The sequence below is a fragment of the Patagioenas fasciata genome, chromosome 14 (genome assembly GCF_037038585.1).
Source record: "Patagioenas fasciata isolate bPatFas1 chromosome 14, bPatFas1.hap1, whole genome shotgun sequence".
In the NCBI taxonomy this organism is placed as follows: Eukaryota; Metazoa; Chordata; class Aves; order Columbiformes; family Columbidae; genus Patagioenas; species Patagioenas fasciata.
In genome coordinates, this window is record NC_092533.1 from 7,918,923 (window position 1) to 7,930,003 (window position 11,081).

Here is an 11,081-nt window from a genome sequence, read left to right on the forward strand (position 1 = left end):
GCTTGCAGATGCCATTATACTAATTTCTCTTAATTGCCTTCTCGATGCAAATAAAGCCGGGCTCCCTGCGAGGCGCCGCCCGGCCCGGCTCCCTCCCGCACGCCGGGTGGGTGTTTACCGGCCTCCGGCCCGGGGTGCGTGGCCGGGCAAGTTCCCGGCGGCCGAGCCCCCTTCCCCCGCCGCTCCCCGCTCCGACACCAGGCATTTCCCACACGCTTCCCCGGAGCGCGGGGCCTCCCCTGGGCGTCCCCGCAGCAACAACCGCCCGGGGCCCAGCGCTTCCTCCAGCGCCGCCTCCATCCCCCCCCGCTCCTCCCCGGAGCCCCCTCACGGCCAGAGGGGCCTCGCCCCCATGACACCCCCAAAACGAACAGCGCGGGGGGCGCCCCCCCCCCGCCAAACTCTGAAGGAGTCTCTCCCCCTTTCGCCGTAACAACGCCGCTCCCCTCCCCCACGGCACCCCCCTCCCTCCAAGTACGGCCCCCCCGGAGCCACAGCCCCCCCTCCAGGCGAGGCACCGCCGCTGCCCCCCGCGGCGGGAGCGCCCCTACCTGTGGCTGCAGCATCCCCGTCCCCCCGCCGCCCTCGCTCCGCCGCCTGCCTGGCTCTTTGTTTCCTGCCGCGGGCCGGACGGGAGAGCAGCTCCCCCCCTCCTCCTCCTCCTCACACTCATTGAAAGCAAACAAGCATCATGGCGGCGCTGGCGGCGGCGGCTGCGGGCGGGCCGGCCCTCCTCCTCCTCCTCCTCCGCCGTCGTCCCTGCTCCTCCTCCTCCCCCTCCGCCCCGCCTGTCCAGGCCGCGCACGCTCCGCGGTCGCGGAGGGGAACGCAGGGCGGTGGGGCTCGGGAGTACCCGGGGGTGTGGGGACAGAGGGGCCGGAGGGCTGCGGGGAAGGGGTGGAGGGACGCGGGGTGATAAAAGGCGTTTGGAGGGGTGTTCTGGGCACCGCCGGAGGAATGAGGGGGGCGCGGGGGAGGCAGAAAAGCGGGTGAAAGTAAGGTGTCAGCTGTATGGTAAAACACAGAACCGGTATAAATGGAATATCGCAGGGAAACGGTCCCTAGCAGGAGTCCAGGAAGCCTAATTAAAATAGTCACTTATTTGAAAAAGAACTTTAAATTCTCCCGCGAAAGTCAGGAACTCAAACTTGCGGTGGATGTGCTCAGGTAGAACGTGGACGGTGCACCGAGCGCTGCGTGGGAAGCGGGATCTCACGTGTGTGTCCTTAACAGAAACCGCTCCCCAGCTCCTTCGCTGTGACATCTGCACAAGCAGCGTTTGCCGTGAAATGGCCACCAGAACTGGCGGCAGCACCTTTGTGAAACTCCGGTTATGGCTCACATAGTTTTCTCCTTTGAACCGATTAATGGATGTGTACAAAGGTATTTGGAAAAATAAAGGATGTTGCTAAGTGGTGTTGTTACTGCTCCTGTGCAACAAGACTTTACAGTAAGATGAGAGATGCTAAGGTTAAGTGATGGTGGGGAAGTGCCATCCATGGTGTGGTCCTGGCCAAACTCATAAATAATGATTTCCAAATGAAGAATTTCCTTTTCAGATTTAAAATGTTCAGGCATTGGTGATGTGGCAGGAAACGTGCGCTTGGTATGCACTACCTCATCGACAAGAATAGTAAAGAAGAAAAACATTACCCCAGATACACATCCCTATGTCTGAACTGGGAAAGCTAAAAAAGAAATGAAGCTTCATCTGGTTAGATCTAACTGGATATGTAGCTGGAAATAAATGGTACTCACACTATTGTGCAATAAGGCATTCTCTTTTAACATAATTTAAAAGGAGGATGGTACTTGGTCATGCTTCTGAGCAACACCACCAACCATGGAGAGCAGCACTTTGAAAAAGATGACCCTGGCACACTGCATGCCAAACCCCATCACAGAACACCCTCCGTTGAAAGGCCGAGCCCTTTAGCACTTTGTTGGAAATAATCCTGCTATACTTAAGATTTCTGTTCAGCCTTATCATATCACGTATCTGAAATGCTCTCGGATGATAAACTATCTCCTCGCCGCATGGCGCGGTCCTGCGCTGGAGATATCTGAGCTAGCTCTGTTACGGGATGCGGCACAGGCTCTGGCACAAGCGCCGTATCTGCTTCCCTGGCTTGGCTGGCTCCGGAGAGCTGACAGTCGCTCAGACCTGACTCGAGTAGCAATACATGTCATTCTCCTGCTCTCCGTGTCTTTTCTTTCCGATAACCAGCTGTCCCGCACATTCTTCGGTTAATACTTTCTAGGTCAGATATGGCCTCAATAGACTGTATCATTTTGCCTGGAGATAATTCTCCAAAAGCAGTAGGAAACTCTTTGAATACGTTGCAGGATTTTCCAGGAATTGCTGCTCAGTGAATACAATTCAGCTGATCATAAGTCTCTTGAAAAATATTTGCAGGGAATCTTCATTCCTCGGGGATGGATGCTGGGATACTATTACAGCAGAGCTGGAAAGGTTTATTGGCGAGGGCCTTCATTGCTGCAGGTGGAGACCAAATGGCAGAAAATACTAGTAATTCTCAAATAACTGAGATAAGCAAAAAAAAGCATTAGAGGAAATAATTTAAAATCAATTAAAGAACAATTTTGTATTATTGCCCAATATAGAGGCTAACAGGAGATCACAGCATTTGGCAGATTTCAAGTTAACTTTCTGATAACTTTAGAGGTGATTTATAAAAAAAATACATAGATATATTTGAAGAGTCTAAAGTTATGGCCTTCCATGTCAACAATTTTTCTTTGAACTGCTAGCTTGCCTGTGTGGTTTGAAACAACAGAATGAAGTAAAAACAGGTATGTGGAGTTTTTTTTAGAAACTGTTATGCTTCACTGAATTTCCTGTGCAGAAGTGCTGTTGTTCATCTGCACGTATGATTAACTTTTGCTCCCTGCAAGTGTTATCAGACCTGTAACCAGGCAAACTCTGCAGCAGATGGCCAGTGCCAGTATTGGTGTTTCTGGTCCGGGTGCCTAATGAGATCTGAGAGTGTAATATGAGCCTGTTTCATTTTGTCTGTCTCGTATGGCAGATATACTTCGTGCAAGTGCTCTTGTTGCTCAAGGTCACAGATTCATCAATCAAAAGAGAGCCCTTCCCATTTATCTTTTACCTGCCCATGAGATTTTCCATACGGCTCTGGAGCTGCTGTGTTGCATGGAGTGCAGTTGTCCTGAGTTTGTGACGGTTCTGCTGTTAATCAGATTAGAGAAGAAATCAGTCACTTTTTAAAATACAATGTTAAATTTACCATATGCTGAGCTTAAGTTTGCATTCATAAGCCCTAAAACAAAAATACCATTTTGTGCTGTGGCATGAAGGCTTTGGTTGGGCCAAACCTTGCTTGCGACACACAACCACTTGTCCCACAAAAGGAAGGTGAATGTCATACAACTTTTCTGACATTACACCCAGAGCCAGAAATATTTGCTGTAAGTAGTTTAAACACTCTTAGCACCCCTCATCTCCTCTCTTCATGCATGTATCCAAGGCAGAAGCTGGTGACCGTGCCTGGGAGGACCTGGGGAGCGCTTCTTGCCTCATCTTACCAGCACTTACAGCTGGTTTGAGGTCCTGTCGCCTCCGTGCACTGACAGAGGGATGTGAAACTTGTGGTAGAGACTTGTCTTTGTGGCTGAGCTATGGTACTTTTTGCTTTGTTTGAATCGCCAAATTTGGTGAAGCTATGCTCTTTTGAAATATCTGTATACGGTTGTACAGTAGAGGCTTGTTTGACTTCTAAGTTCTTTGTAGTAAAAGACAAATCCATCCTCCACAGCTTGAAGCAGGGGAGGGGAGCAGAGTTATGGCAAAGCAGGGAAGATGTTGGGTGGGAAAGAAGGGAGTAACTGGAAGGAGGAGAAGGACTCCAAATAGGAGGGCAGAGCTTAATTATGGTCTACAGTTTCAATATATCTAGGTGGAGAGACAAGGATCTGGACTGCAAGATAGCTTCTGTGGCGATTGAGTTTGGTGGGATCACTGCTCTGAAAATGGGACGTACCTAAAATGACAGGTGCTCTGAAAAATGAGGAATTGGAGCACTCATGTTGTACATCTAAAATCATTGCATGCTTAATGATTTCAGCTTTAAGTTTTATGGCCTGTTCTCCATCTACCAAGTGAATGTAAGAGCATCTTCTGTCACAGTTGGATAGTAAAGATAAATCTTTGATGTTTATTGAGCATTAAAACTACAGTGAAAGCCCCATACAAAAAACATTGAGGCAATTAATATTACTGCTTTCCTCTGCATGGAACTGAGTTCAGTGGTTTCCAGAAGATGTGTATATAAAAAGATAATTGAAAACGCCCCTTATGCATAGCCACAACAGAGCTGAATTAAGAAATTTTAATCCTGGGATGGCATGATTTGTAGGTAAGGACTTGTTACACAAAAATGGTCTAAATACTTAAAAAGAAGTTGAATATGATCAAAAGCTTGCTTTCTATTATAGAAATATCGGCATTTTAGGATCAAGACTTTCATAGTGAGAGAATTTCTAACTCATTTTTGCCAGTTATGGATAGTAGTACTTTGCTCTGCCACCACCTGAGATGCGTACGCCATGTTCAGATGACTGTTATAATTATTCAGATATTTGATCTGTTATCAGGACTGTAACGGTTTAAAACGTGTGCTGAATCTTGTCCTCTACCTCAAGCTTGCAGATCTACGAAGCATTTAGACAGTAACATTTTCTATTGTGTGCATTTGTGCTATGCTGTAGTAGTAAAGTAACAGATCTAAAAATACCATAGTTCTTACTTGTCTTAATCAAATATTAAAATCTGAACACTGTTAAGAAGCTGGAATCATGAACCACGATGTTTTCCTCATCGTCATTTTTTAGGTACAGGCTGATTTTTACAAATTTTTGTCTCTGTAATCACCTCTCCAACTCTTGGTCGCCTTCCTCCAAGAAGATGACCATCTTTTCGTATTAAAACTCAGTTAATGTTATGAAAGAAAAAGTAAATGGTATGACCTGCATGCATTCATTACACGGGCAGAGCGCCTGGCTGCATTCAGAGCACTGCAAAAGGAACACAAGGCTTTGCCTTTCATGGGAAGAGCTTTTATGTATGTGAGTGAATAGTGAAAATTGCTATGAAATACTTGAATGCCCAGTTATGGAGTCACAACTGAGAGGTTAAATGCCACATAATGGTATTATTGATGTAAGATGGAAGGATTCTCATTAGTGAAAAGCCAGCTGCTCAAACTACCTATCCAACTTTTTGGTCCTTTCTACCATATCCTCTTTTCTTTGTACCCCTTTGGCACCTTTTTTTCCCCCTTCTGTCAGCATCTTATTTTTCATCTTTATTCTTTGTTGCTTTCTGCACTTTTCTCTAGCAACAGAAACATATTTACTTGCAAGCTGATCCCATCTGTGCTCCCGCACTGTAAAGCTTCCCCCCGCCGTGGCACTGCATGTCTGATTTCGTTTTGTACGACTGCTGGGGAGCTCCAGCCTTCGGGAGCGCCAGGATTTCACACCCGGATCAGACAGGCATGGCACCGCCGCTTGGGCATGCTTTAACAAAAAAAAAAAAGAGGCTGTGGGGTTTTTCTTGTGTAAGAAAATGTAATGATACTATAATCATTTGATGCCTGGTAGTTCACTGAAATGGAAAACTGCTGAACTTTTAACTTAATTGCGTCTCTTACGCTTGCACGGTTTCCTACTCACGAACCAGAATATATGGGGACTATAACTCAAATATACACTAAACTGTACTGGCTGCAGCCTCATACCTTGCAATTAAGCAGGATCAAGACTCTAAAGAGATAACTAAGGAGACCTGTGTCCTGGAGGAAATTACTATGAATTACAAAATGATGGTTTCTCTCTTAATAAAAAATGAACTGATGCCCCAGTGTGACACTATGGAACTCTCCAGCTTATAAAGGTACTATCTTTCAGGAAATAGATATGTTAATCCAGCTGTCATGCATAAATGCTCATTTGGGGCCTGATCTAATTCCCATTGAAGGAGAGATGGACACAATCTACTTAAATTTCTCCATGCAGTTTCACGGCTTTCCACTATCTTCATCTGTTGTATCACGTTACTGTGTGTGGGTAGAGTTGCCACATTCCACTCATGACACAACTGTTTCAGTGGCAAGTGAAGTGATATGTGCATATGGTATATGCAGTCTTTACACAAACCGTATGCTTTCAGACAGCTATCTGTGTAATTGGGGGAAGTTATGGAGGCTTCCTGAATATAAAGTTTATTTGCTACACTGTTAGAAGATGTTGCAAACTTTGTTTGTCTTTAGTGTGGCCTTACTTTTGATATTTGAGATACAGAACGAGTGATTTGTTGTTTGCTTTATATGAAATAGTAACTCAGTTTAATTACTTTGAATAACAATAAAATGGTTGCATGAAGCCTTTAGAATCAATCTCTATAATTTTCTTATTTCGTGCATCAAACCTTAGCCACAAATCATACTTACATAACGGTGACTTAATACAATTTCTTATTACAGTTATACATAGTCTTCCTTTTTCCTACCTGTTACCCATTTCCAAGATGTTAAATGTCCTCATTCCCGAATGCTTTGTAGAGGTGATAATTTTTTATCTGAAGGGTTTTGGCTAAGGACAGTCTGTGGTGGGGAAAAAAACCCAAACCCTCCACTGAATTTATAAAGTACATTTTAATCATGAGGCTGTTATAGGCACTAATATTCTATTCTTCCATTGGTGGCTACAAAAAAAAATAAGACTGAATAAATGTAGCTAGTAAAGTATGGATATTTCTATATTATCTGAATCGACAAAATACTTTCCTTAGGACACCGGGTTTGCAGAGAGGGGGGACAACACAGTTTTGGGTGAAACAATGACACAGGCAAAATAATTAAATACCAAAACTTGGCCTGTTCTCATGAAGCTGCACATTAGATCTCTTCCCTGCTGCAGAGCGGGGTCTGTTGATCTGGGACACACTGGCATAGGATTCACTTAAATAAGTGTGGACATATATTGTACGTGTCCATGAGCTGCTCACCATGGGCTGCCCCTCTCGTCAGTGGAGGCTACAGCGCACACCCTTGGTGCTGCCATTTCTTTTTGAGGGCTTTAAAGGCAGAGACTGGAGCTGAGGTGATGAAACTGGAGAGGTTTGTTGCCAAGTACTGAGAGACCTCAGTGAGCTGAATGAACACGGGTATTCGCGGCTGCATAGGGCAGGGGGTCAATAGCTGTGCTGGCTAAAAGGCTGCACCACTAAATGGCTTTTGCTCGGGAAAAGGATGAAAATCATTGCCTGCTTCTCAGGTGATCACTGCAGGGGACAGGAAGAAAATTTGTTCAACATTTACAGCTGATGATTGGTGTGGTGCATTAAGGGTTTTCCCACTCCTTCTAAAATATTAGGCACCTTAAATAAATGCCTTCAGTTGGGGGGAAATGCCAGGTTGAACGAGCCACCCATCTGACCTGCTGTTGTTTCCTACATGTCTGTAATTGTTGGACTGAAAGATTGAAAAAAAGAAAGGGACAAAAAGTTGTAGAACAGAAAGCAAAATGTTTGAGCCTAATGCAGCAGGCTCAGACTAAATCACATTTCCAAAAGTGTGGATTTCAATAGAAAGCCTCCTCCTGAGGAACTGGCAAATGCTCAACGAGCACAACACGGAGACAACTGGCAGCCTGAGTCATTTTCGCATGTGATTGTTGAATGTGACAGATTGAGAATGGCAAGGAGTACGAGTTCATGCTATGAGAATGAAGTAACCCAGCATCCACTCGCTGGCTTAAACCTGCGAATAGATGTGGAGTGCTCTGGGAGAGAAATGCCATCCAGGTTTTGAAAAACAACAACAAAAAAATGGTCTGGAACACATTTTCTTCCTTTGCTCATTTTTGTTTCACTGTAAATTGTTTCTTTCTTCTCTTTATGGAAGATGGAAAATAACAGAAGAGCCCTTGAAACGTCTTTGTAAAGCCTGGATTGCCATTGAGTTATTGCCCTTTTTGCTTTTACTCTGAATACCTTTTGCCTTTCTGTTTTACACTAGTGCTGGATTGGCCTTTTTATTCCCTGGTAGTTACTGCTCCAGCACATTGGTTGTACAGAAACAATTTCAGATAAAACCGGGGTAAACTTGCTTATAGAAACAACCACCTCCAGGTCAACCCAGGGAGGTTTGCTTTCAGAGCAAACTGCAACAGGCCCGGGAAGGCCAGGGAAGTTACCACTGAAATCTCTGCTGCAATCAAACCTTCTGTTGCAGTTGATCAAAATATTGTATCTGAGTAATGTAGTAGTTAAATTTAGACAAACTTTCTTTTCATACTGGTTCTTGGAAAAGGTAACACCCTTCCCAATTCCTTCTTCATAAATATTCAACGTGATCTCTGCCAGCACAGCTGAGTGCATCGGCTGTTTGAGACAAATCCATAATGTCTTCTGTGCTTGGTGTTTGAAGTTTGCTGCTCAGCTATGTGACATTGTATGTGAGGGGTTAATTAATTTAACCTATGTGAAAGGTTGCTTGATTAATTAGCTGTAGAGGTGTTCTAAGGGTGTTGGATGAGAGGCACCATGGACCAGTGGCACCAGTGACATGTTGCAAAGGAAGCAGATTGTAAAGACTTCAAGACGTAATTTTTATGCCCAGGGCCCTTGCAAACACAAAAGCCTCCACGTGCATGCATGGATCTGATATTTGCATGAAACTGGTCCAACCTTCCCTTTAACCTCGTTTCATAGTTCTGCCCTCGAAGCTGCTCTTTATTGAACATAATCACAATTTAACAGAATCTCAAACCCATTCTCTTTAGGGTGGCTGTTCCCTGCCCTCCGAGGCTGTCCCTGCACAGGCTGAGGCTGCTCCTGATCTCCCAGGACATCAGGCCTCGGTGCTGCCCAAGCGCTGGAGAGACCGTCCAGTGCCAGACTGTGCTGAGGAGAGTGCTCTTGCAAATAATAGACAGCAGGTGGTAGCACATGTTCATTTCATTACTTTTCCTTTTTTTTCAAAGAATTAGGCTTTGCAGAGGTTCATCTTATCTTATAAAAAGCAGTAGGGGGTGGGAAGTTTGCTTCCAGAGAGGATGAGCACCTTGCTTCCAAGTTTTCTGTTTTTCTGTGAAAGCTAAAGCCCCTCCCTTCCACTGTAATATTTCTAGAGACACTTCTCCTCTTTGAGCTCCTTCGCTGTGTTACCAAAAGAGCTTGTCTTGGCTTGACTCCGTAATCCCGTGCGGGGTAATTTTGCTGCGGAAGCATGCAGGTAGTGCTGAGCAAGCAGAGCACCGGCGCTGGGAAAAGCAGCGAACTCACACAGACCATGTGTACCTGCACGGGAAAGGCGAATTTAACTGGTTGCATCAGCTAGAAGTGCTGCTGAAAGGAAACAGTCCCTTCCAGCCCAAAATTCTCCCGAGAGGTGTGATGGTGGCCAGGGCAGGGCTGCAAACAGACAGGGTCTGGCCACTTGCTTGAGTCAGCCCTCCAGCTGGCAGACAAAATGTACAGAGCCTTCTTCCCTACGAGCTGTACGCCAACAGGAGCAATGTAAATTATTTTGGACAAATTTTCCTGTAATTTTTGTGATAACGTGGTGCTTTGTATCGGCCTGGTGAGAACGTCTGCATGGGACTGGAGAAAGATGCAGACATGGTTTTGAGGCATTCAGCCCAATTATATTTGCATGTCAATAACACATTCATCCCGTGATTTATTTAGTGCAGACACTTTGTTTACTGCTCGCTTTGGAAATATTTCAGCTCCAATAAAGGTGCGAAGTTGTTGTTTTTTTTTAAATAACTGGACTTTCATAATTAACTTACATGTTATGACAGTCTGTTGTGGCCTGAAAAGCAGAGCTTCAATGAGATGTTCTTATATGAAATTAAGGCGATCTAACCTCAGGTTTCTCATTTGACTGGGTTTATAATTGCTTTCAGACTGCCCTTAAAAGCGCCCACATCTGGACAACAACATCTGCAGTTTGGCCACTGGGATAACAACTGAGTTATTTGCTCACCAGACCTGGGTCAGGGCACAGGCTGACATGGACCAGGAGGCTCAACCCTCCTACATGGCATGTACATCTAATATAATATATTTCTATGTATCTATTTATAGTTGTGAGAACAGAAGTGCCAGCATTTTATGCTACAGAAAATGGATGCTATCACAAGAATATGTGATCCAACTTGGCTCTCCTTATTCTGCACTGTTTAGGTTTTTTCAGGGTTGAACTAGAAGCCTACTGCAATTAAATTGTGTTTGAGGTTTTATGTCTTGCTTCTGACAAGCCAGAACTTTACTTCTTCAGCAGCAGCCTGGGATCTTGTTCCCAACTTAAATGTAGAAAACGTAGCAGTTCTCCAAGGAACAGGCCAGATTTCCAAATCCTCCAGAGGGTTGTTCTGTGTAGTTTCAAGTAGTTCTCGATACACTGCAGTCACTGTGTTATCTGTTTTCAGTGCAAACCTGTCTCAGGCTGGTGCGTATTACAACATGTGTACAACATATACCTTTTCTTTCATTAAACTTTACCAGTAAAACGTCATTAATTCTCATCTGGCTAATCTAGAAGATGAATGATCACCGCAGTCCTGTTTTCCAGAGCAGTAGTTGAGCCAAACCCCAACTTTTCCAAAAGAGTGAGTATTAATTTTGTGTCTCAGTCAGCTGGGAAATCACATGGTAAATGTCAATAGCAGGAATGGTTCCTCAGTGAGGTTGCATGTTTCTAAGTAATTTTTTGCAAACTTTACAGAAAAAAATGACTAGTTCTTAAGTGAATGTAGAAGTAACAACTGATATGAAGTTATTAGTCAAAGTTGGCCAGATTCTGACGTGTAAGTGCAACATGCTACTTCTGAAGGGTGGTGCCTGCAGAAATATCAGTGCTTGTAAGTAGAATTCCCTTCAGGACAGGATGATAGCAAAGCTCTGGGAACACGTCCTAACGTACACTGGGTGTCCTGCCAGTAATCTGCACTGCGGTGACATGGGAGGAACCACCCCTTGTAGGAGTGCAGATGGCTCACGCTATTAGAGATGTCCCCAACAGGATGGTCAG

General features: G+C 44.8%; 1 protein-coding gene across 1 annotated transcript in view; it reads right to left on the reverse strand.

Moving 5' to 3' along the window:
- Nucleotides 1-711, reverse strand: part of CNOT6 (CCR4-NOT transcription complex subunit 6) — a 32,844-nt gene extending 32,133 nt beyond the window's left edge. Inside the window, exon 1 of the mRNA XM_065848804.2 lies at nt 552-711. The gene's annotated coding sequence lies outside the window, so the exon portion shown is untranslated. The remainder of the gene's footprint in view (nt 1-551) is intronic.
- Nucleotides 712-11,081: the final 10,370 nt, after the last annotated feature.